Source organism: Zonotrichia albicollis, chromosome W (genome assembly GCF_047830755.1).
Source record: "Zonotrichia albicollis isolate bZonAlb1 chromosome W, bZonAlb1.hap1, whole genome shotgun sequence".
Classification (NCBI taxonomy): Eukaryota; Metazoa; Chordata; class Aves; order Passeriformes; family Passerellidae; genus Zonotrichia; species Zonotrichia albicollis.
The window spans coordinates 12,413,471-12,440,651 of NC_133859.1; the positions used below are offsets into that span (position 1 = coordinate 12,413,471).

Genomic DNA, 27,181 nt, shown 5'->3' on the forward strand with positions numbered 1-27,181 from the left:
TCCATGTGTCGTGGTGGCCTTTTTCCGTCCTTGTTCCGGTGCTCTCACCACCGGACCAGAATCAGGGCTGCTTCCAGGGTTGTCCTTTTAAGGAGGCTGTGTCCAGTTCCAGAGAAGCTCAATCTCTCACCTCTGGGACATCTGTCCCCCCCATATTTTATATACCCCCTGGGGCCGAGGGGTACCCACACTGAATCTTCTTTGGCTCTGGGACATTTCTCCCCCTGGTCTCAGTCTCTGTATTCCAGGGAAACATAGCTCTGTCCATGGCTACACAAAAGAGTCCAGCATAAAATGCCACTCCCTCTTCTCCGTCTTTCCAACATCTCTCACTCTCTCTCTCTCTCTGATCCAGGCTTTCATCACTCGCTCACTTCCTTCATCCTCCTCCACTCTTATAATCTCGTCTAAGAAGGGTTAATGTTCTGTGAAGTTTTCATTGTCCAAAAAAAAGAGGGTTAAAAACTCCTCCAAGCGGCTGGACTCCTGGCTGCACCCCCCCCACCATCTCCTCAGCCGGGCTGCCTGCTGCCAGCACGTTTACTGCATTCAAGGTAACGGCACACAAACACCGGCTGCACTCTCTCGGTCTGTCTCCAAGGTGGGGGCGGGGGAGGGGGAACAGGCTGCCCATTGCTTCCCGGCATTTCTTTATTTTCTTCCTTCCACCCTTGGGGCCAGGCCTGCCTCTCCCAGGCAGGGCCGCATGGCTTTTCCCCTCCCCCAGCCCAGCCAGCAACTGGGCCGGGGGAGAGACTCAACTCCTTCACCGCCGGAAATCGAAAGAGAACTGCCAGGGGGAGAGCCCTGCTTTTACCCTGTGTTCTTGGAGGTGGATCCCATTTGCCCAGTGGTTAGGCCAGATGGCAATATTCAAATCTGAGCACTCATTGGCCCCATCCACACAGCATCCCAGAAATCCTGTTTCCGGGTCAAACCATGACACTAGCCCACCAAGTATGTCCAGAAAGGGCTAATAACTTTTCTTAAACTCAGGCAAAACGATGATTGTTCAGTTTGATTAGCAAACATTACCCATATGTTTTCTTTCTGGCTGGTTAAAGCGTGTTACTTCTGTTATACCAGCTGTTACAGCGTTAAGAAATACAATAAAAAATAAGTTTTATTTTTCTTTTCCCTTATTATTTTCCTTCCTTTTTCTATCAACCTTTAGCTTTACTCCTGGGCGTTGTAGTCTAAACTCCTGTAATTCTTTTATACATTTGTGGTGGTTTGACCAGGAAGAAGTGGAAATTCTGGGAGGCTGTGGTCAAACCAATGGATGTTCGGAGTTTGATATTGGCACCTGGTGTGACCAGTGGGGTTTGGACACACCTCCGAGAATACACAGGGGTTAAAAGCAGAGCTTCGGCCCTGGGAGGTTCTCTTGGGACGTTGAGGCGAAGAGGTCAGATCTCCCTCCCCTGTCCAGCCGCTGCTGCTGGGCGGGGGAGGGGCTGCCATGCGGTAGGCCGGGGGCCTGGACAGAGATGGGGGTGAGAAGGCCCTCGAGGATGGAAGGGTGGAAGAGCCCAGGGAGACAGCCCTCGGGCAGCCATGCCCCTCCCCCAGGAGGGAGAGAAGAGAGCCGGCGACACCGAATGTGATAGCAGCCGGCCCAGGAGGAGAAGGGGGGGGGAGAAAAGTGCCCGGCCACAGCGGCAGCGTGTGTGGGAGTGCCGCAGCTCTGGGACAGACAGAGACTGAAAGTTTTAACCCCTTTCTTTCATGATTGGGGCCTTGCAAAAATGCTAATCCTCCTCGAAGCTGAATAAGAAGGGAGATAGGAGATGAGATGAGATGAGATGAGATGAGATGAGATGAGATGAGATGAGACAAGGACCTGGCCTGAAGAATGTGGAGATGATTGAGTGGGGAGAGATGATTTGGAGTGGCCTTTTGGCTGGACTTTTCTTGGGTAGCCATAGACTCAGTTTTATTCCTGTGACACAGAGACTGCACTTGGGGGGAAGCAGTGCCTCAGAACCAGGAGGGTTCATCGTGGGGACCCCTCGGCCCCAGGGGGTTGGAAAAATATGGGGGGGACAGATGTCCCAAAGCAGAGACTGTGCCTTTTTGGAGTGAGACAAGGCATCCTTAAAAGACAGCCCTAAAAGCAGCTCTGGTCCATGCCCAGTGGTGAGAGCACTGAGCATGGAAGGAAGATGTCACAAGCGGCAAAAGGACTTTTCTGGGCGGTGCCGAGTGACATTGGAAGCACACGAGGTTTCAGCATGTTTCCAGGGGAAGCCTATGGAACAAGAAGGACTCCTTTCCTCTTCATGAACTGAAGTTTGAGTATACTAAAGTGTGGTGCCAGGCTGGGCAGTTGGTGATTTGGGAGAGTGTATCGGATTGGGAAATTGTGGTGGTGGGGAGGAAGAAAGTGTTTTTTGTAAGGTTTTCAATTTTTTTTTCTTTTCCTTATAGTTTCTTCCTATTTTCCTGTAGTTTAGGTAATAAAGTGTTCTTTATGTTTAAGCTGGAGCCTGTTTTGCTTATTCCTGGTCACATCTCACAGCAAACACCAGGGTGAGGGCATTTTCATGGGGGCACTGGCTCTGTGCCAGGCTCAAACCATGACAACATTGATCTAATGCTTTATCAGGAACTCCTTTAACGGGCCCTACGATAGAACGCTGTGTTAAGGACACCAATCTCCTACACCTTGCAGAAGTTATATAAGACCTACTTTGAGCTTTAACCCTTTTTATAATATGCTTTATCTCCCACTGATAGTAAGCCAAAACCTTCTGTTCAGGAGATTCGTAAAGATTTAAAGCCGAAGCTGTATCCAGCCCCGTCTGCCTCCTCAGGTCCCTCTGCCAGCTATCAAATGTGTGCCTATGCTGGCATTTGTTGCACCATAAGTGCCAGAGCAAGGATTGTTCCACCCAAAAGGTTTTACCACAACCCCCACAATACAGTGCTACCCAAGCGGCACAATACGGGCTATAAAACTCAAGGCAGTTTTTCCCTGCTTGTCCCCTTATGTAAAAAGGCGATAATGATTCAACGGTGTCAATCAATTCCTCAGCCAGTCGGCCCTGTCGACTGCTTCGAGTGTCCTTTCAGTTGTATCAGTAGTGGCCACAGGATCAGGGGCAATTTCTCCTCTAGTTGCTCTTTGTCTGCCAGATTGTCCACCTGCCGTTGCATTGAAAGCAGGCTTGGTCCACTTCGCAGGTAGTTATACAGCACCTGTAGGGGTAGAAACACAGCGATATCCCCTTCCCCAGTATAAAACTGTGGCAGACCCTATCCACTCAGGTTACAACATTTAGAAGAGAAAAACCAGAACCTGCCAGGTCAGATGGTAGATATTGCCTCTGAATTGAAATATTTGCCAATTCATTCCCCAACTTAGTGACTGTTCCCCTTTTCTTTTTAGGAGTTCATGCTCTGCCTGTTCCATAATCTTTCTCTTTGTTAGGTTAGAATCTATTCCTCCACAGGTACTTACCACTCTGCCTTTGCTCGTCAACTCGGTTGCCTCGAGCTACGAGAGAGGTATAGTCTTCTCGGCAGCAGAGGTATTTCTTCCGGAGGGGCTAACCTATCACTGTTAGGCTGTTTCAGAGAGAAAGAGCTCATTATCAAAGGGTACGAGGGATCGGATTACAGGGGCACTGTCTGTTTTTTTTCAAGAACTTGACTCCCCCCTTTTTCTTTTGTGGCTGATTCCACCGTCTATCCTGACAAATTTTACATTTACACCCTCTACTGTGGGATTAATGAAGTCTTTTCCATGACTTAATTAATATCCAATCACCCAGTTTAAATGTGATAGTCCGTTTTTCAGGTTACTTGACAAGTCTTTTGGTTCTGCTGGCATGAAATTCACCTTCTTTCTGTGGTGGTCTTTGGGGCTATCATGCTCTTTTCCGTAGTTCTTCCCTATATTGCATTAGGGTGGTCAAGTATGTGTTAATCTGCTTGTCCCTGAGGCTGGAGTGGTCTTGGGGTGTATCCCTTACAGCATTTCGAAGGGGTAAACCCCCACATCAGCCCTAGGCTGAGTTCTAATATTTAATAGTACCAAAGGTAAACACTTGATTCATAACGACTTTGTTTCTATCATCAATTTGGTGAGTTGTTTCTTTATTTCCCCATTCATCCTCTCAACTTTTCTTGTGCCACGAAGTGTGATGGTCTCATTGTATCCCCATTTTTTTCATTACTTCCTGAATAACTTTGACACAAAATGTGGTCTTCTACCAGAGTCAATTACTTCCGTGACCCTATATCTTGGTATAATATTTTTAAACAAAACTTAAACTCCACAAACTAGGTCTAGCAGGTATCGATGTCTCCCTACTTAAGCCAGTTTAGTAAAATCAATCAAAATGTGTGAAAATAGCTGGTCAGCTAGAGGTCTGCTCCCCCCCTCCCCCCAAGGGACGTTCTCAGAAATGGGCTTTGTTCTCCTTCAGGCAGGTTACACATCCTCTGATTACCTGTTTTGTTATGTGATATACCCCTATTATTCTTAAAATTTATTTCTTACCTATTTTCCCAAAAGCTTCTCTAATTATAGAATGATTTCTGTCTATTCCCCTTTAACACCCTTTATAATTTTTTGTCAGCAATCTTTTCCTAGTTGTGATGGACTTGCCACTGCTCCCAGCAAACTTCAAAGGCATACAAAAGGATTATTCACTCTATGCATACCACTTAACAAAATAAGAATAAGGCACAAAAACATTTTTGTCATGCTCTAAAATAATTATGAGTAATTTTTTACAATAAACCAAAAGAATAACAAGAATAACATATACACAAATTTCATCAGTATTAACTGCCCACCAAGCCTGTTCTCCATTCTCAAACAATTTGTATATGTTTTGGACAGGGATAGGCTCTAATGGAAATTTCTCTGATGTTCATATTAACATTTTATGCAAAAATTACAAAATAAGCGTTTAGCATAAATTTATCTAATGTCACTTAAACCTAATAACACTTAACTTAAAACACTTAAACTTAAAACATTTGAGCTTAACCGAACTTAACATCACTAAAACTTATCTTTACATAAACTTTACAGAAATTAAACTCAACAGAATGTGAACTTAGTAGAACTTAGTTTAGCAGACCTTAACTTTAACAAAACTTAAACTTAACAGGTTTTCAAATCAACAGAACTAACATGTACAATCACTTAAATTTAACAGAATTTTAACACAACTCAACCGACTTTAAATTCTACATGACTTAAACTTAAGAACACTTTAACTTAACAGGAATGAAACTTTAAACACTTAACTTGAACAGTATTTAACTCTTAATGACACTCAATAGACAATTTAACTTTCCACCAACGGAGTTATCTGGGCTTCTGATGCACTTTGACAAACAAAACACACATATTAAACACTCTCATACTTAGTTTGGCCAAACTACTTAAAACATACATTCTTTACTATAAAAACTTTTACCCCAAATTATTTGCTTTTATCACTTCAAATTGTAATCCTAAAAGGCAGATTTATGTACTATGGTAGACGAAATGCAGAAAAAATCTAAAAGCATATTTATTGGAATATGAATCCCAATATTACCAGTTAGATTGTGCCTGGGCCAGTGTGACCCTCGCTGCTGAGCCAAAGGCGGCTTCTGTGGTGCTTCACCCCAGAGACACCTTTAGCTTGCCGGTGGTTTCAGCTGGGCACTAAACAAGTCCAGGCTTGTTAGGGACTCTGTTTACCTTAGGAAGAGGCTTCAGGCGAAGGTGAAGAGAAAAAAGGAGGGATTCTGCTGGAGGGTTAATATCCAGAGGTTTATTCCATGGTTACAGATGTCTGAATCTTGGGAAGAACCCCAACAGAATCCAGAGCACATGGCGTGCTTCACCTTTTAAGCTCAGGGGGAGGGGAGGGGAGGGGACAGGTGAGCCACCAACCAGGTGGGGGGGGTGGGGTCTCAAGGGGTGAGGGACACCTAGACAGGCCAATGACCCCCAGGCCTGAGGGGCATCCTTTGAATTTGACCAACCACACGATGCCTTGTTGGAATGTTAAGCCGGTTTGACAGGACTCACTCAGCAAGGGGCAAGGGGGAAGGGGAACGGGTATTGCCACACCTGGGAGGTGACCTGGAAATCTAAAACAGGACATTACAACACACCGCAACACATATTTTTATCCATAGTATGAGCCTTCTCTGTGAGGCTCTAATACATTTTGGTTCGCAGCATCGTATTGAGCAATGAAATGTTTGAGTTCTTCAACGCATCGCTCACCTCTTTCATGCAAGTTCTGCCTCAGGGCGAACTGAATGGGCTTCTCTAATGATGGGTCTTTTTCTACTAACATTTTAACTACTGTCCTGGTTTAGGACAAATTAGGGGAAATCTCCAAAAGGGAGCCCCCCAAAGCAAAACAAACCTCCAACCACCCCTCCCCCAATACCGGGTTCGGGAAGGAATTTCTCGGAGGAGCAAAGTGGAAAACAAAACCTATTTATTTACAAGTAACAAAAGAACACTCCCCAGCACAAGAAAAGAAAAGAGACCAAACTGTGTTGTGAAGGGCGCTGAGCTTCTTTCGCAAGCTTCGGGTGTCCTGGAGCTCTCAGGTCAGGTCCGGAGCCGGTCCAGTATCTTCAGGGGAGGGTAAGAAAGAGAGAACAAAAGAAAAGGGAAAAAAAACAGCGCAAAAAAAAAAAAGCAGAAAGCAAGCAAGCAAGCAAGCAAGCGGCTAGCCAAGCCAAGCAGCAAAAGCCAAAAGCGAAAGTGCCTGATCACACACACTCCCTCCTCTCTTCCCCGCCCCGCCGCAGCAAGACGGCCGGGGGGGGGGGAAGAAAAGGCACAGCTGCTAGACACAACACACGATATTGGGATAAAGGCTGTCACTCCACGACACTCCATCCCTTATCCCATATCGTGAACATACAATAAAAAACTTTCATTTCACTTACTCACACCTTTGACACTTACGCATTCCTCTCATCTTACTTGCTCAGACCTTTGACACTTACAGTTTCCTTCTGTCTCACATTCAACAAACAATGACATTCATATATGAGTCTCATCCCACAATCAGGTCTCCCTGAGGTACACACCGTGTTGTTCCATCTTTCTGCATTATCCACCATGTATAACCTGGTCCTTGAGCAAAGACAATCCCACGGATGGGTTTGTCTGTACTCGAGGCAGGGTTGATCCATACTGTCTTTCCCAACAAACCTCTGACATGGGCCACTGGGGCTTTATCCCCATCTACTATATTAAGGAGCTCAGACTGAGCAGGACCCGCTCGGTTGGTGGAACCTCGAGTGTTAACTAACCAGGTAGCCTTTGCCAAATGCTGCTCCCAGTTTCTTAAAGACCCCCCACCCAATGCTTTTAAGGTGGTTTTTAACAATCCATTGTACCTTTCCACTTTCCCTGCAGCTGGTGCATGATAGGGGATATGGTATACCCACTCGATGCCATGTTCCCTAGCCCAAGTATTAATAAGATTGTTTTTAAAATGAGTTCCATTATCCGACTCAATTCTCTTGGGAGTACCGTGCCTCCAAAGGACCTGCTTTTCAAGGCCCAAGATAGTGTTACGGGCTGTAGCATGGGACACAGGATAGGTTTCCAACCATCCTGTGGTGGCTTCTACCATGGTTAGTACATAGCGCTTGCCCTGGCGGGTTTGAGGCAGTGTGATGTAATCAATCTGCCAGGCCTCCCTGTATTTGTACTTAGACCACCGCCCCCCATACCAGAGGGGCTTCACCCGCTTGGCCTGCTTAATGGCAGCGCACGTCTCACAGTCACGAATAACCTGAGAGATACTGTCCATGGTTAGATCCACCCCTCGGTTTCGTGCCCACTTATAGGTGGCATCTCTACCCTGGTGGCCTGAGGCATCATGGGCCCATCGTGCTAAGAATAACTCTCCCTTATGCTTCCAGTCGAGATCTATCTTCAACTCCCCTATCTTTGCAGCCTGATGTACTTGCTGGTTGTTTTGCTGCTCTTCATTAGCTCTACTTCTGGGGACATGGGCATCTACATGGCGAACCTTCACAGGTAACTTCTCTAACCGAGTAGCGATATCTTTCCACTCTTCCGCAGCCCAAATTGGTTTTCCTCTGTGCTTCCAGTTGGCCTCTTTCCATCTCTTCAGCCATCCCCATAGAGCGTTGGCTGCCATCCAAGAATCGGTATACAAATAGAGCCTTGGCCACTTCTCTCTCTCTGCAATACCTAGGGCCGGTTGAATAGCTTTGATTTCAGCAAATTGACTGGATTCACCCTCTCCTTCAGTAGCCTCTGCAACCCGTCGAGTGGGACTCCATACAGCTGCTTTCCACCTCCGTTTCATCCCTATGACGCGACAAGAACCATCAGTGAATAGGGCGTAATGTGTTTCTTCTACTGGCAACTGATTGTATGGCGGAGCTTCCTCAACCCGGGTCACTGGCTCTTGTTCCTCATCTGCGACACTAAAGCTTTCACCTTCGGGCCAATTTGTAATTATTTCTAGAATCCCAGGGCGATTTAACTTCCCAATTTGAGCGCGCTGTGTAATGAGGGCAATCCACTTACTCCAAGTAGCACTGGTGGCATAGTGGGTAGAGGGAACCTTTCCTCTGAACATCCATCCCAGCACCGGTAGTCGGGGTGCCAGAAGGAGTTGTGCCTCTGTACCAGTCACCTCGAAGGCGGCTTGGACTCCTTCATAGGCGGCCAAGATTTCCTTTTCTGTTGGAGTATAGTTATCTTCAGACCCCCTGTAGCTCCGACTCCAAAATCCCAATGGTCGGCCTCTGGTCTCGCCAGGTAGCTTTTGCCAAAGGCTCCAGGACAGACCATGGCTCCCGGCTGCAGAGTAGAGCACGTTCTTCACATCTGGTCCCGTCCTGACTGGACCAAGGGCTACAGCATGAGCGATCTCCTGCTTGATCTGGACGAAAGCTTGCTGCTGCTCAGGGCCCCAATGGAAGTCGTTCTTCTTGCGGGTAACCAAATAAAGGGGTCTCACAATCTGACTATACTCAGGGATGTGCATCCTCCAGAAACCTATAGCACCTAAGAAAGCTTGTGTTTCCTTCTTATCAGTTGGTGGGGACATAGCAGTGATTTTGTTAATAACATCCGCAGGAATCTGACGACGTCCATCCTGCCACTTCACCCCCAAGAACTGAATTTCTCGGGCAGGTCCCTTGACTTTGCTCTTCTTAATGGCAAATCCGGCTTCCAGGAGAATATGAATTATCTTCTCTCCTTTCTCGAACACTTCTATTGCCGTGTTCCCCCAAACAATGATATCATCAATATATTGTAAATGTTCTGGAGCCTCACCCTCTTCTAGTGCAGCCTGGATCAGTCCATGACAGATGGTAGGACTGTGTTTCCACCCCTGGGGCAGTCGGTTCCAGGTATACTGCACTCCCCTCCATGTAAAAGCAAACTGAGGCCTGCATTCTGCTGCCAGAGGGATGGAGAAAAACGCGTTAGCTATATCAATGGTCGCGTACCACTTTGCTGCCTTGGACTCCAGCTCGTACTGCAGTTCCAGTATATCCGGTACAGCCGCACTCAGTGGTGGAGTCACTTCATTCAAGGCACGATAGTCCACAGTCAATCTCCATTCTCCGTCAGATTTTCGCACGGGCCAGATAGGGCTGTTAAAGGGTGAGTGGCTTTTACTGACCACCCCTTGGCTCTCCAGCTCTCGAATCGTCTTGTGGATGGGGATCACGGCATCTCGATTCGTCCGGTACTGCCTGCGGTGCACTGTTGAGGTGGCAATTGGCACTCGCTGCTCCTCTACCTTCAAGAGTCCTACTGCAGATGGGTTCTCTGATAGTCCAGACAAGGTATTCAATTGTTTAATACCCTCTATCTCCACTGCAGCTATTCCAAAAGCTCACCTGAATCCCTTAGGATCTTTGTAATAGCCATTCCGGAGGAAGTCTATGCCCAAAATACACGGAGCCTCTGGACCAGTCACAATCGGATGTTCCTGCCACTCCTTCCCAGTCAAGCTCACCTCAGCTTCCAACAAAGTCAACTGTTGTGATCCCCCCGTCACTCCAGCAGTGGAAACAGGTTCTGTCCCCACGTGTTCCGATGGCATTAAGGTACATTGTGATCCAGTGTCAACCAATGCTTCATAGTCTTGTGGCTCTGATGTGCCAGGCCATCTGATCCTCACCTTCCAAAAAACCCGGTTCTCCCGTGCCTCTTCCTGGCTGGAGGCAGGGCCCCTCTAAGCCAGATTGTCCTTCTTTCCTTGGGCATATGCCTTGGAAGTTCCTTCAAGGGGATCGGACATGTCATCGTCATCATCATACTTAACATCTCGGCTACGAGCAACCAGAACTGCTATCTTTTTGGTGATACTTTCTTTTTTCTTCAAATCACGCACCCATTGTGCCAAAGCAGCGGTGGGTTTTCCATCCCATCTCCTCATGTCTTCTCCAGACTCACGCAGAAAAAACCATAACTCAGCCCGTGGGATGTACCTTCTCTCCCCATCAAAGGAGCGCCAGCGTTGGACACCAGGGCTTCTAATTTGTACGGCTGAGATTTGAATAAGGTCCTCCTTAATCTCTTCCCGGAGTTTCTTATGATTCTCCTCTATTTTGTCTTCTAGTTTCTGCAGTCGGGTTTCCACTGCTGCAATTCTGGCATGAGTTGGGCCATGCACAGCATCTGCGTACGCTCGAAGCTTCTTTGCCATATCGAGCACAGTCTCATATGTATCATCTCGCTTCATTATTGCTAGGGCAGAAGCGTATTCAGGTGGCCCAAGTCGCACAAGTTTCCTCCACATTACAGGAGTGCATGGTACCAGGTCCGGATTCCTAGTTGTTGTGTCATCTGAGAAAATGAGCTCTGCGACCGCCATCTCTCTCAGGTGTTGGATTCCCTGTTCTATGGTCTTCCACCGTGTCTGCTGCATATAGAGATCATCCGTACACAGGTATCGTTCTGCTACGCTTCTTAGGACCCGTTCCCAGAGGCTGTGAGGGTTAGCCCCCCTCATCATACCTTGATCGATGGCAGGATCATGTGACAGGGATCCCAAATGCCTCGCTTCAGTACCATCCAAAATCATAACCTCCCCTGCAGCATCCCAAAGGCGGACTAACCAACTAATTATAGATTCGTCAGGTTGTCGGCTGTAATCCTTTCTTAGGCCTCTGAGGTCCTTCAGAGAAAAGGAGTCAATATTAGCTCCAGATTCTGTGCCCCTTGATGTGGCCTCTGATTTTGGTGAGGGTCCTTCTCTTGCATCATCGTCATCATCCTCCACCTTCCGATCGGTCTTGCCTTTACACTTTCCACCTCTTGTATTAGCTGCAACAGCCATGGTTTGGGGCCTATTGTCTGATTCAGCTGCTAGCCTGGAGCCTGGGATGTTAGCTGCAGCCTGGGTCACTGGGATAGTAACTAACTTATCTCCCTGTTCCCTTTCTGCTATCTGCTGCTCCACAGTATCTAGCAGAGTACTGTAAACAAACGCCAAGGCCCAGCTCACTGCAGTAATCCTTTCTTCCTTAGTATTACCATGGCACTTCTCTCTCAAATACTTTGCCACCTCGACTGGATTCTGAATTTGATCAGATGGAAAGTCCCAGTCTATAGGATCAGAAAATTCCTTTAAAGTCTGGCCCATATCCTCCCATTTCCCACTCCAGTCAAGATTTTTCCTGCTTTGTTTTACTCCTGAATCAGGAGTCTCTCTAACCCCTCTAGAAATCTCAGCTTTCATTTTATATACACTCCAGACAGTATAGAAAAGGCTTAATAAATTAAATGCCAGAAAGATGGTTTCTTTCAAACTCAGGGGAAATTCAATATTTTCTAATAGAGATGTCAACAATTTGTAGGAGAAGAAGGAAGACAAAGGCTGAAAAGCCCCTTCCTCTTCTTCTCCCCAAACAAACTGAGTACACAGCCATGACAACAATCCATACATTCCTGAAATAAAGTCCAGCATTTTTATCCGACACATCATCACACAAGACCAGCACAATGATTACTCTGGTTAGTGCCCCCCGCTTACAAAAGCTACTTATTAGGGACAACACCAGAGCTATTTTGGGGTAAGGAAATAACCCTAGGGACCACAAAGGTATTAAAACTTCAAAAGCCCCTAGGGACCAGAAAAACCGGCAAGCTTCCACTCCAAATGACATTATGAACCACCAATATGCCCACAAAACAACCAAAACCAAAATATTATTGTGATAGGGTTTTTTTCCACTGTTTTTGGCCTCCGTTTCCTGGCCAATGCACCAAAAAAGTATACTGTCCTAGTTTAGGACAAATTAGGGGAAATCTCCAAAAGGGAGCCCCCCAAAACAAAACAAACCTCCAACCACCCCTCCCCCAACACCGGGTTTGGGAAGGAATTTCTCGGAGGAGCAAAGTGGAAAACAAAACCTATTTATTTACAAGTAACAAAAGAACACTCCCCAACACAAGAAAAGAAAAGAGACCAGACTGTGTTGTGAAGGGCGCTGAGCTTCTTTCGCAAGCTTCGGGTGTCCTGGAGCTCTCAGGTCAGGTCTGGAGCCGGTCCAGTATCTTCAGGGGAGGGTAAGAAAGAGAGAACAAAAGAAAAGGGAAAAAAAAACAGCTCGAAAAAAAAAAAAAAGCAGAAAGCAAGCAAGCAAGCAAGCAAGCGGCTAGCAAAGCCAAGCAGCAAAAGCCAAAAGCGAAAGTGCCTGATCACACACACTCCCTCCTCTCTTCCCGGCCCCGCTGCAGCAAGATGGCCGGAGGGTGAAGGGGGGGGGGGGGAGGGGGGAGAAAAGGCACAGCTGCTAGACACAACACACGATATTGGGATAAAGGCTGTCACCTGTTTTGCGGAGAAAAGAAGAAACCTCACAACTTGTAAAAGTTGTAAAGCCCGGTATGCTTTATTACGACGCGCGCCGGACGCAAGACTCTCCAAAAGGGCATGCGTACCCCTGAAGATTTCAGACCTCCTTTTATCCCCCTTCCAAATGCATATGCATACAGTTTCACAATAAGTTCATACATATTCATCTTGCATGACACTTAGCACTAATTCTTCTTTATCGGAGGAATTCCTAGGTCGGGGGCAGATTGACCTCGTGGTTTTTCTGTTTTTCTTTCTCTGTCTCCTTGCTGTCTCTGGAACGCGGCCTCTCCTTCAGCTTTAGCGCCATAGACCCTTCACCTCTCCCAGACACTTCACCTAGTTCAGGATGGATCCTTACTCTGTCTCACACCCCACGACAACTACCATGCTAAAGGTTTCCCAGTCTTGTCTGTAGGCCTGTTCAATTTCCATTTTTTTAGTTGTAATTGTTTTTAACCGATCTAGAGGCTGCCTGTCTGTTAGATTTGCCTCTTTAATTTTTGTCTCGCTGTGGAGGCCAGATTCATTGATCGTACTCTGTAGTTCAGTCAATAATTTCTGCTCAACTGGAGCATTTGTGACATCGTCATTTCCCTGACTATTAGTTGTATTTACTACAGGGAAAGCTTGTATCTCACTCATAGTATTCAGGAAGTCATAATCCTGATGATCTATTGCCTCCCTTGCAATTGCTTGCCAATTTACCCACAAAACCCTATTTTCAGACCCTCTATTTACATCCTGCATCCATTCCTCTTTCTCATCCCTCTTCCTCTTACGGCATTCCCTCTTAAAGTGTCTTTTATTCCCACAATAAAAACAAACACTCTCCTTCCTCCGCTCAATCCTCGGGGTTCCAACTCCTTCCCTTTTCTCTCCTTGCGACATTCGTGCCTTTTCATTATCCCTTCTTGCATACACCTTCTGAGCTTCCCTTAGGAGCTCGTTCAATCCTATTTCCTCCCAGTTGTCTAGTTTTTCAAGTTTCTTTCTGATATCTTCCCACAATTTAACCACAAAATGCATCTTTAGAAAAGACTGTCCTGCTGGACTATCTGGGTCCAGTCTTGAATACATCTGTATGTTTCGCCTAAGTCTTTTAAACCAGTGTGTAGGTGCTTCATCTTTTCTCTGTCTATTATTGATTACCTTGTAGATATTTTTCTTCCGTTTCTTATTAAGTACTTTGTCAATATTTTGTCCCTTAAGGGGAACTGAAGTAAACCAAATCCCAGCTTGAGCAACCCCATCGGCATTTCCCTCAAGGGATAGAGGTGCAGCCTTTTTGGTTTTACTTCGAGTCAGTGGTCCCCAATCGTCTGGATAACCATCCGGGAAGGGGAGGGGATCCCCCTCCTGACTCCCAGTTTGAACAGGGGGTGTGTTTGGTGGGGGAGGAGTATATGATGGTGATATTAAGGGAACCTCTTCCTTCTTATTATTTTTATAATTTATGCAGTCATCTTTCTCCCTTAGGGGGTACATTTGCTCATTGTTAATTTCTGAAGAACATAATTTTACACTTAATTTGCCTTTAGATACTTCTATTCCTATTCCGAATTCAATCATAAGATCCCACCCTAAAGGATTACAATTGGCTTCTGGGACCAGCAATAGAGACCCTATTCCCATTTTGGAGGGTCCTTTATTTATTACATCTTTTATTTTAGGTACCCCGAAGGGTTCCCCTTTAGATCCTTTCAGCTGCACCATTTCTGTGGAAAGGGTGCAGCCTTTGGGGAGAGTTCGAATTGTAGATCGCTCGATCCCCGAGTCCACAAGGAACTCGTGGATCTGTTGCTGGGGACCTATCATAAGTTTTATCAGGGGCTTCTCTTTTTCTCCCAGCAAATAGAACTCCTGGTCTTGAAATCGTTTCCCATCCTTTTCCCTCTTTCGGCATGTTCGTTTTAGGTGTCCTCTCTCCCCGCAATAATAGCAAACAACCACTTGATCTAACATGAATCCCAGTGGACTGTCTCTAGGCACTGGGGGAAGTTTACCAAGTTTATCAGATACAGGCAGCTTACTTCTTGCCTGTCCCATGCTCTGGAGTACGCCCGCCCCGTCTTATGGAGTACACTCACACAACAGATCTGCTTTCACTTCCCCTGGTTCGTGGCCCACGCTCTCGCGAGCAGTAGGAAATGCACTACTGAGGGTCCGCAATCGATTGGGGAATCCGAGCTGCCCATTCCCCTCTCACTCGCAACACTCCAGGTTATCCAACCCAGACCAAACGGTCACCGCACTATACTTATGTGTCCTGTTGTCCTGCAGCTTCGTCCGGACCTTTGTGCACAAAGTTTACAGGGTCGACCGGTTCCCTTTGCTTAATGCCTTAAATTTAGTTTCGTTGGTAGGGTAGAAGGGAAAAGTCGGATCCGAGACCACCAGGGGTGGGGTGCCTTCTCGGTAAAATCCGCCCTCCGCAATTATCCCAATCCAAGTCACGGCACCAAATTTGTTATAAATTGAGCCGATAATTTGCCAAGTAAAACCAATTGAGAATTTATTGATTACAGCAGGCAAAGCAATAAGCAAATCAGCGCTGGGCGACAGGGGAGTCTCCGCTCCGCCACTGCCGCACTCTTCTGATTTTCTGTGGAGTTCTTATACAGTCCTTCTTCCGGGTTGATGTGTAGTACTCTGCATATTCTTCTTTTGTGTTTAGGTGGTCATAGTCCACCTCCCGGGGCCTGAAGATGAAGGTTGGTAATTTTCCTTTGTCTGATTCCTGGAATTTTTGGGCTCAATCTGCTGAGTTCCTGGAATCTTAGGTTTACTGAGCGGATAAGCTGATACTGTGTTATCAATCATAGCAAACCCTCCACCCATATTAACAGTTTACTAAACAGATAAACAAATGTTTGTGAAACCGATTGTCTTTTGGTTTCACCTTCCTTATCCTTTTAAGTCTGGAAATTTACTTAAACTAGAGGTGGTGCAACAGTCTTACTGGAATAACTTTGTCAGCTTTGATGAACAAACTTAAAGTTTTTAACCCATTACAGGTTCACCTCCAATCGGGGGGGTTCGCGTCCAATGGGGGAGTTCGTCGAGTCAAGGGCGCCACTATAATAAAGCCTCTGGTCTTGCCTTATTACCATGCAGTGCAAGATAGCCCAGAGGCCCGGTCCCCAGGGGGACGGGGTGCCCGAAAGCTAGCTCAGGCCGATGCCACGGGCCAACCTCCTTAGCAAGCTCAGTAGTGATCAGCTCTGTAGTGGTATCAGCTCTCTTAGGATTTCAGCTCTTTGCTTGCTAAGGTAGATTGCCCTTGGCTTGAGGCTGCAGCAGACTGCGAGAGAGAGAGAAGGAGAGGCGCTGGGGTTTCTGCAGAGATGGCTTTATTGGGGAAGTCTGTGAAGGGTCCCAGCAACAGCTCTTCTGTCGAATGGGCTAAAGTATGCTTCTTTTATAGGGTTCAGGGGGATCCAGATTTGACCAATGGTAAGGGTTAAGTATATTGGCCTATAGGGTTACAGAGATAAGCTATGGGGCGGGGGGTCAGGGAGACAGGAACTTCTTTGCTGCCTCAGCATTCCTATTGTTCAGATTCTCCAAGGGGCCTTACCTAAGTCCATGGAGTTTACTACAGAGGAGGAATGTTTTGGAAGGTTTTCATTCTGAATTTTGTGTGTTCCTTTTATTATAGTTGTAGGTTAATAAAGTTTTTTTTCTTTATTTCTAAGCTTGAGCCTCCTCTGCTCTGTTTCTGGTCCCATCTCACAGCATCCATTTGAGGAAAATATATTTTCATGGGTGCACTGGCACTGCGCCAGTGCCAACCCATGACAGATTGTTTTCATGGCCAGTTCTCAAAAGCGTTGGATTCATTGCTCCATGGTCTTCCAAGGGCCTTGCTGCAGCTGGAGATCTTCTGAGCAAATGTATCTCTCCTTCATACTTGCTAAGACTCGTGTCCAGAGGTTGAGAGGTTCTGGCCTCTTCACAATCCTCTGGTCAATACCCACATCATGTGACAGAGATCTCAAGTGCCTTGCTTCATTACCATCAAAAATTATACCATTACCTGCAGTGTCCCAGATTGGATCAACCAGCTCAATACAGACTCGATGGTTCATCCAGTGAGGTGTTTCCTCATATTGTGGAGACTTCCTATGGATAAGTATTCAGTGACTATTTCTGGTTCTGATTCCTCTGCTGGCTGTGAGGGTCCTGCCTCCCTATCATCATTCACCAGGCAAATGGATTTGGTCTTGTATGTTCTCCTCTGGACAGGGGTAACTGCTATTGGCTTAGGCTGCCCTTCTGGTTTAACTGCAGCCTGAGTGACCATGATGTCTGCTGATTTGTTCCCCTTCCCCTCTGGCTGTGTGTTCTTCTGTCCGGTATTGAGCAGTGTGTGATAAGCATTAGCTAGGGCCCAGTGCAGTGCAATAAGTTGTTCCTCTTTGGAGCTGTCAGTGCAATTTTCCTTCAAATATTCTGCTACTTCAGCTAGGTTTTGTATTTGTTCAGGGGGGAACTTCCAAACCATTGCAGCAGAGTATTTCTTCAAAATCTGACCTATATCCTCTAAATTCCCATGCCACTCAGGATTTCCTGCCCCTGCAGCAGGTTTGTCTTGTGGTGATTTTATGATGATACTTTATTCACTAATTGTCTGCTTTATGCCCAGAAATGGCTGCTGTAGCTTTAAGATGGACTTGGGAGTGGGGAGCCTTGGGCTCCTGCCCAGCTTGGTTCAAAACCCTCTCTCATCTCAGGGTGCTCCAGGTGGTGCGGACCAGGATATTACATTCTCGCTTTGGCTGGATTGGTTTTTTGCTAACTTGAAGGAAGAAATTTCCTTTTTTCCTTCCCCTACCCTGGAGGCTTTGACTGGCAAATCCTTTTGGAAGCTTTTTGGTTTTTTTGTTTTTTTTTTTTTTTTTTTTTTTTGTTTTGTTTTGTTTGAACTGTTTCGGCTTGATTTTTTCTTCTCCTTCATCTGAGGAGCCGGCGGGTGCCATCCTGAACCCAAGACTTCGGAGAAGCCGAACCAACACGAGGAAGGGCACTAAAATCCAGCAACTTCACCTGCTGTGAGAAGACCCATGCCAGAAATCCATCAGGTTCCCATCTGCTTTTGCCTGAGCTACTACGTGAACTCTTTCCTCCCCTTCACTGAGACAAAGGGGGAAGTTGTCATCTCTGCCTCCTGGCCAGCAGCCTGGTTGAGGGTCAAGTTTTGAAAATTCAATATCTAGCATTTATTCACTTATTTTCAGTGCCTTGTGGGCACCCCCTTTTTAAATTTTTTATTAATAAACAGGGTTTTTTTCACTTCCACCCACTGATATTTATTTCTCTTGTTGGAAAACAAGATTATTGAATCCCTTCTCTTTAGAGGAAACACTCATTCCAGGGCATTTTCTCATATAATTTGTCTCTAAAGTGAGACAAAGTCTCTTGGCAACCTCCCTAGAAATATCTGTCCTGACTCTAAATGTGCTGTAGACTGTACAGAGGAAACATAGAATCAGCAACAAGAATTATGGTATCCTTAACATCCAGAGGGAATTGAATGCTCTCAAAAGGGAATGTGTCGGAATGGAATGGGAAGAAGAAGATAAAAAATCATCCTCTCCTGGGAAAAATCATTCTCTCCTGTTTCCCTAGCAGGCTGAGAATGATTATAAATAAACCCTCAGAAGTAACAGCCCACACCAGGACAGGCAAACAACAATGAATATGCATCCCAAATGATCTTCATTGCCTTAGATGTTATCATTCCATAAACTGATATCACAAATTGTATTAAGAAAGCAATCTTGGTTCCTCTCTCTGATCTCAAAAAGAGGACCATCACAGGCAAATGGTTCCACATATAGGGACACACATGCAAGCTTAGGTGCCACATCCCCATGATTAGACTGAGCAGCATGATGACCAGGGAGTTCTGTACCCAATATACAAATATTTTGGTCAAAATTGTTATTTTTTCACTTCCTCCCTTGTGCTCCTTTATTTGGACACCAAATTTGTCTTGGTTTGTGACAATTTAAGGGATCCAAAGTGTGAAAAACAAGGTTCGCTCTCCTGGAAAAAATTAAAAATTTAATAAAGAGCAATGGGAGACAAAGACAATAAAGCAAAGATCTACAGCCAGGTGCTTGGCATTCCGCCAAGAGCACACCTGCTATTTTGGAGATGCCCTTTAATAGGCCATCAGCCTATTGCATATTCATTAAAAATTATGCATATTTAAACTTTACCCCAAACTAGTTTACATGTTCCAAGAACTGTTTAGCATGGCTCCTCCTTGTATCTGCCTTTTTAGAGCATGCATATTTCTTGGCTGTGGTTTTGGTTTGTTCTTGTTATCACCTCCGGTTTGGGTTTTGGTCCATATTTTCTACAGACAGTGGGTGCTGATAATTGGCATGTCAGTAGCAGGGGTCTCCATCATATGTTCATTGAATGTTATCCCAACCAATCAGGCATGTTAACACACATACTGTGTCAGCTATTTCACTACTAAGTTTAGTTAAAAACAGAAATAAAAAAAACAACTATATCTTTGTAGCAAAGTTACTTTAGCATCATACATATAGCATCCATTACTATTTGAGAAAAGCCAACAGTATAATATGTGTTTATAACACAAAGGGATATTCCAGAACACATGGCATCATGCTCAGTACATAAAATGGGGGGAAGAAGGAGGAAGGGGGTATGTTTGGAGTGATGGTGTATTCTTTTGAGGAAAAATAAACCTAAAATATTTTTCCATACAAAAGAAAACAGAGACTGTTATATTTTATATTGTTTATCACAGTTTTCTTTCACTATTCCCCATTTATTTATGTGAAAAATGCAGATTATATGATTGGTTCTTTGCAAATATTAAAATGAATACTATATGTGCTATGTTGGAAAGTTATGTTGTATTAATTTTTGTAGTACTCTATTAATCCTTTTAAGTAGTGTGGTGAATATACTTTTAGGCTATCACATAATATTTAAATAGAAACTATGTGATCTAAGATACTTTTTCTAAATAGCTCAAGGAATGGATAAGACAATCAAGAAATTTTTCGCATAGAGATAACAGCAACATGACACCAAAATCCCCAAGAGAAGAATTACTGCCTCCTTATCGGGACAATCCAGACTTCTTCCAGACTTCGAGGAGCCAAAGCATTGATTTACAAGATGAGGGGGAAAGTTGACAATAACCAGAAAACACCCTTTGTTTGAAAAGAATTTTTGAATCATGTATGAGATATATGAATATGCAACAGGCTATTGCTTTTAAGGGTTAATCCTTTGTTAGCGGGTGTGCTTTTGGGTGGCAGAGACCAAGAACATCCAGACATGCATAATTCTTTCCTTTTATTGTCCTTTATTGTCCTAACTTTAATTGTCCAAATTTGTATTGTCCAAATTTTTATTACTATTTCTATAACTATTTTATTACTATTAAACTTTGAAAATTAAACACAAGTGATTGGCATTTTTCACATTTATTAGACATATTCTAACAAATATAAATAACTGGGGCTGAATTAATTCCTTGTTTTGCTTTGCTTGTGTGTATGGCTTTTGCTTTCCTTTAAAAACTGCCTCTCAACCCACAAGTTTTCTACCCTTTACCCTTCTGATTCTGTCCCTGATCCTGCTGGTGGGGGAGTGAGCAAGTGGTTGTGTGGGGCTTGGCTTCTGGCTGAGGTTAAACCACAATAAATTGCCTTTCAAAATAAATATCCAAATAGAGCAGCATATGTTGGGGAGCCTATACCCCAAAACATCTAGGCAACTGCCCTTTTGGAAGGACTAGCAGGGAAGCTGGGGCTTGAGGGTAGGCACAGACCAATACCCCTCTGTCTGGGAAAGTGCAGAATAAGAACACCTCAGAGGTCCAAGCAATACACAGTTCATACCTGATTAACTGAAAGTTAGGGTCATGCTAAAAGGTTTCTTCATCCCAAATTCATTAAACTGTCTTGCTTGTCATATCACATTTGAACAGTCAAAGCTTTACTGATTTGAATGAAACAATATTAATGTCAATAAATTGTGCTAATATTTAATTTTATTCATTAATCTTATTAAGATTAGTTCAGTATCTGCCTTGGAACACTGATTATTATTTTTTTTGGCAAACCAAAGACTTACATAAATTAAGTTCTATGAGAGAGAGTAGCATAAATAAGTAACCAGCAGCATTAGAGGACCAGTCAGTGTTCTTTCAATTTAATTTTTAATTAAATCCACTGGAAAAGGAACTGTTGTTCCAAAGATTTTTGGAACTGCTAAATATATACAATTTGGCATTTGAACCACCGTACAACATACAATAAAATTTACCACACAGAAGACTATAATACATCTCTGTAGCTGACAGCTTATACTTGCTAACATTTTAACAAAATGTTGACAACTGACTAATCTATTATAGATTTGCTTAATGTTCTACCCCTTTGTAGCAATCTTCTATCAACACAAAAAAAGGCAGCTGCCTAAGTGCAGCAGAACACAATGAAAAGGAAAAAATGTACAAAGTTAAAATATTAGAAGATTATAAGTCTGTATTACTTTATTGAGGTGGTGTTCACAGGGGTCCCAGGATGAGGGAAGAGATGAGAATCTGACTCCATGTTTCAGAAGGCCGATTTATTATTTTATGATATATATTACATTAAAACTATACTAAAAGAATAGAAGAAAGGATTTCATCAGAAGGCTTGAAAGGAAAAGAATGATAACAAAAGCTCATGACTCTCAGAGAGTCCGAGACATCTAGACTGTGATTGGCCATTAATTAAAAACAACCACATGAGACCAAAGATGCACCTGTTGCATTCCACAGCAGCAGATAATTATTGTTTACATTTTGTTTCTGAGGCCTCTCAGCTTCACAGGAGAAAAATCCTGGCAAAGGAATTTTTCAGAATATATCATGGCTACACTTTAAGGGTGATAATTGCTTGAGCACTACAGGTTTTTTTCCATGTATCATGATGCCGAAGTGATTTTTGCTTTTATATATTCTTCAATATACTTGTAGCCCTGTAGCCTATTATTGTATAACTATATAGATTTTTAGCTAGCATTTTACCTACTCTGTTAGACAGAAAGACAAAACACATGCTTAGGCTCCAATCCTAATCTTGCTTCTTTTGAGAATCAAGGTCAAACCAACTTCTCAAGACACTTTCTGATAAAGTTTAGATAGTATCTGTAATATATGTTACAAAATAATTCATGCTTATAGAAAGAATGTATTTTATAGAACTGTGAAATCCAAACGAGTCTCTGACCACAAGCAGCCCAGAGGCAGATGTCTCCTTGGATTCTCAAGATTCCTGAAGGTGGCAGAAGAACAATACCCAGTTAATTTATGAGTAGACGTGGCCAGAGCGATGATTGCAACTCTCCTGAGTGATCAGAAGATGCCCAAAGACGATCATCACCCTACTGATACCATCGATCAAGATAACTGAAGTCACCAGAAAAATATATCTGAATTTGCGACTTCCCCCAATGCGATTGTGCTAATGAGACAGAGTAAGGATCCATCCTGAACTAGGTGAAGGGTCTGGGAGAGGTGAAGGGTCTGTGGAGCTAAAGCTGAAGGAGAGGCCGCCTTCCAGAGACAGCAAGGAGACAGAGAAAGAAAAACAGAAAAACCACGAGGTCAATCTGCCCCCGACCTAGGAATTCCTCCGATAAAGAAGAATTAGTGCTAAGTGTCATGCAAGATGAATATGTATGAATTTATTGTGAAACTGTATGCATATGCATTTGGAAGGGGGATAAAAGGAGGTCTGAAATCTTCAGGGGTACGCATGCCCTTTTGGGGAGTCTTGCGTCCGGCGCGCGTCGTAATAAAGCATACCAGGCTTTACAACTTTTACAAGTTGTGAGTTTTCGTCTTTTCTCCGCAAAACATTTTGGCGAGCCAGGCAGGAGTTCTCTGTCTCCGCGGGGGCAGGGGGGATAGACGGACCTCCAAGGCGCACCCCAGGATTTTTTCCTGGTGGGGCTCCGCTTGTCTCAACTTGCCACCTGCGAGGACAGACAACGACCCGCTGGCCTGCGGAGGAGAACAAGGTATGTACTATGGGGCCCCAGGGGGGGAGGAAGGAGAGAAAGGGAGTAAATCACCCAGAGACGTCTGGGTTCATGGGTTCAGCTGATAGAGCAGCTGTATTAGAGATGGGATTCAGCTGATAGAGCAGCTGTATTAGAGACGGAGTTCATCGTTCTGATTGAGCAGACCGCTAGCGGCTTTGGGGGTAAGCCGGGTGAACCCGTGTATGTGTGTATTAGGAATTCATAGTTCTGATAGAGCAGAACTGGTGAGCCCGTGTGTGTTTTGTTCGTGTGTGTGATGTCCGGACACTGTGTTGCTGTATGGTTAATGTGTGTGGCCAGTGCACTGTGTTTGTGATCGTGCAGGTGATAAGCGTATGGTGTATAAAAGAGAGTAAATCTACAGTGCTCTACAGTGCGGGGGGGGTCAGTACTCCCCGTGTTTGAAGCAGCCGAGTGAGGCCAGAGGCGCCGGCTGCAGCAGGCTGAGAAGTGCCCTGCGGAGAAACGAGTGGGGGAATGTCAGTGATGGTATTTATCGTGTTTGAATGTAGTGATTTGTGTAGATTTGGTACATTTTAACCATGAGTATGAGCTCAGAGAGTTCCTTTGCCTTGGATGTTTGGACTTGATCTCTAGACTGTGCGCTGTTATTTTGATTGTGTCCAGGAAAAATTGATTTGAGTAAATGCCGAATTATGGTGTGCTGTGTTGTGTTGAGAAAAGTGAGCACTTTGAGAAAGATGCCCTTTCCCAGTGATTTTGTGTGGTGATTTTCTTCCGCTGCATTGTAGTAATTTGATTCTCAGATTGTATAGTGGTGTTTGTGGAGATTTTAAGATTTTGTTGCAACAAGAGTAGCATTTTACATAGGAGAACTATAGTACGGTGATTTAGGTTTAACTTCGATAAAGCGAGTTAAAGGAATTCCAAGAATTCTCCCCCTCATAGTAATTCAAGCCTTGGCTCTAGTGAATTTGAGATAAGGGGGAGGGGGGGGAGTGAGTGTGTGTGTCTGTGGGCATATCAGAGTTTCAGCTGTGACTAGCACAGCCTTTTTGCAAAGCAGCAAAACAAGTGTAAGTAGACACAGTGCTTAATTAGTTTGTGCGAGAAGAGAACTAGAAAAGACTGATATTTTGTAAAACAGAGTTTATATAGAAGAGGTGAATGAGATGAATTAGTTAATGAGACTTATGAGATTTATGAGACTTCAGTTGGTATTGCAGTAAGTCTTTACTGGAAACAATCCCCTGAAAGCATTTAAAGTTCTCTGTAACAAACAGAATAGCCTGCCTTTGTGAGCAATTTCGGGGAGCCTTTGGTACATCAAGAGGCTAGCAGGCTGTGTGAGGTGACAGTGGCTGTGCCCTGGGCACAGGGACAGCTCTGGCTGCCCTGTCTCCCCAGGGAACACGGGAATGGCCTGTGGGCAAAAGCTGGATGTGCAGGTATTATTGCAGTGCGGTGTTTATGAGAAACACTGGTATTGCTGTTTTGCTGTTCCAATAAGTGTCAGGGTACACGCCCCGAGTGTAAATTAGAGGTTTCTGGTCAAGCGGATTCAGAACCGAAGGTCTTAGAGCTTGTGTGTGGGAATCACATCTGATACCTGCCACCTGGAGCTGTGTGTATAGGAGGAAAACTGAGAAACTACTGTGAAGGTCTGTAAAAAGGTTCAAATGGAAGCGAGATAGGGCAAGGAGAAATAAATAATGAGAACTGACCAGAGCAAACAGGTTCCTAAATTAGCCCCTTTTGGGAGGGGCTCGCTGGGAGGAGGTTGCCAGTAAGAGCAGCTCAGAAAATAAAACTATTTATAGTGCTTCATTGCTGTTAGTACTGTTTTATAATAGGAAGATAAATGGGATAGTTTTTGTATGCTGAAATGTCTTTTGTTTTAAGAAATCACCCAGAATGACAAAGAGACTGTGAGATCAGACCGCTCTCTGGTCTTGGCCCTTGAAAAGGAAAACAAGGCAAAGAGAAAGCAGCATAAGATAGCAACATATGAAATCAGGCAAGGATTATCACGCTGAAATGCGAAGCAATCACAGTTCGCAAAATGAGTACATATGATTTGTAAAGGCTTCCTCCCAAGGTAAGGGAGGAGGGGTAAAGGTAACCTCCCCAAAAGGGAAGAATTTTTGTCAGCACAAGGGTCATGTGTTCAGTTTTAAATAAAGCTTTAGTACCTGTGGAGAATGTTTATGTTGTAGTGTGGGGAATGAACAACTGGCCAGTCTGAGAAGGCATACTTTTGCAAACCTTTAAAGTAACATGTGTACTATGTGTACCTAAAAGCTTTTGTACAATTCGCTCAATTTGCTAAACATTCTCAAATGAGAAAGGTTACTCTGGAGGCAAATAATATAAAGATGTTAGGCTTAATATTAACAGACACTGAAATTAAGAAAGACATTAGTAAGGAGATATTAGAATAAGCAAATAAGTGTTTTCAAGGGTATGGGCCTCTGCTGCACCAGGGAGAGTGAAAGATGCTCCCCCATGGGATGCTCCCCCATCAAGCTTAATGAAAGAACACAACCAGTGAGAACTGAGTAGTACCCTCAAAAGGAAGGTAAGGAAGGAATCAGTCCAATAACTGATAGTACTGGATTAAGGGTGGTCAATAAGATAACACCGATTTTGCACCCTGTGGTAGCAAATCCATAGACCTTACTAACCTTGTCTAACCCCTGAGCTAACCTGGTTCACTGTTTTAGGCCTAAGAGATGCCTTCTTTTGCCTCCCTATCCACAAAGCCAGCCAGAACATTTTTGCATTCAAACACAAGCTCACATAGTCCATGTGCCTGGAGGCTTCAAAATTCTCCACTCCGAGTGGAGAACAGCTTGCAAAGACCCAGAGTCCCAGGAAGCTCCACAAGAGGAAAGGAGGCTGTTGCAGTACATAGATGATCTTCTAGTAGCCACTCAGACGAGGGAAGCGAGAGAAGCCTGGACGGTAAGCCTTTTGAATTTCCTAGGACTCCAAGGATGCAGAGTCTCAAAGAAAAAGGCACAGGTAGTGAAAAAGAAGGTAATCTCCAGACCCCTCTATGCTCTTATTGCCAATGGGAACTGAGATCTCCAGTGGACAAGAGACACCACACGGGCCTTTCGCCCGCTAGAGAGTCCCCTCATGTCGGCTCCAGCTTTGAAACTTCCAGATGTAAGTAAAGCATTCTTTCTATTTTTCCATGCAAGGAATTGCTCTGGGAATATTGGCTCAGGACTTGGGTCCATACCGGAGGGCAGTTGCTTACCTCTCCAAGCAACTAGATGCAACAGCCAAAGGATGGCCAGGTTGCCTCAGAGCTGTAGCAGCAGTTGTGCTGAACATTCAAGAGGCACACAAGTTTACCCTGGGACAAAAATGACTGTGCTGGTGTCCCACACAGTGTCTGCAGTACTGGAAGTAAAGGGTGGCCACTGGCTTTTCACCAGAGAGGTTTCTGAAATACCAGGCCATCATGGTAGAGCAAGATGATGGAGAGATAGTGGTGACTAATATTGTCAACCCAGCTTCTTTTCTCAGTGGAATCAAGGAGAAGCAGTACACCATGATTGCCTAGAGACCACTGAAGCTACCTACTCCAGCCGCCCAGATCTAAAGGACACTCCTCCGGACGATGCAGAGACCTGGTTCACTGACAAGAAAGCGACATTGCAAAGTTCAGAGTGACTACCTGCAGAGAGGTAATAGAGTCTGGACCCTTACCAACAGGTACCTCTGCACAGGATGCTGAGATAAATGCATGGACCCATGCCTTAGAAACAGCAAAAGGCATTCAGAGTTGTGCATGCACATGGAGCCATCTGGAAGGAGAGGGGACTGCAGACCTCACAGGGAAAGAAGAGACAATCCAGCTGCTGGAAGCAGTTCAGCTACCTGAAAAAGCATATTAAGGCACACCAGAGAGTGAGCTTAAAATTGGAGGAAAGAAATGAGCTGGTGGATGGAGAGGCAAAGAAAGCAGCAAAGGGTGAGGTACAGATTTTCCTCGAACGTAAGCCATAATACAATGATACTAATCAAAAGAGACGTACAACTGCAAGGGGTGGGCTACCATTGAAAGAGAGCTAGTAATCCCTTCCCATTTTCGTGGTTACTAGTGAAGGAAGGGCACTAGAAAACACACTAGGGCCTAATTACTTAAAGCCTTTTATAGAGTGTGGCTCCTTTCTCAAAATGACCAAGGCTGCGAGTGATACAGAGTACACTGGAATGAAGTGTTGACTTTTTAGTAGTAATTCCCACAGGCTTTCTAGAACACACATCTGATTGAA

At 44.6% G+C, this 27,181-nt stretch overlaps 1 long non-coding RNA gene across 1 annotated transcript in view; it reads right to left on the bottom strand.

Moving 5' to 3' along the window:
* Positions 1-2,076: 2,076 nt before the first annotated feature.
* Positions 2,077-27,181, bottom strand: part of LOC141726959 (uncharacterized) — a 55,563-nt gene continuing 30,458 nt past the window's right edge. Inside the window, exons 2-3 of the long non-coding RNA XR_012577916.1 lie at positions 3,464-3,570; positions 2,077-3,201 (exon numbers count right to left, since the gene is read on the bottom strand). This is a non-coding gene — a long non-coding RNA (uncharacterized LOC141726959). The remainder of the gene's footprint in view (positions 3,202-3,463; positions 3,571-27,181) is intronic.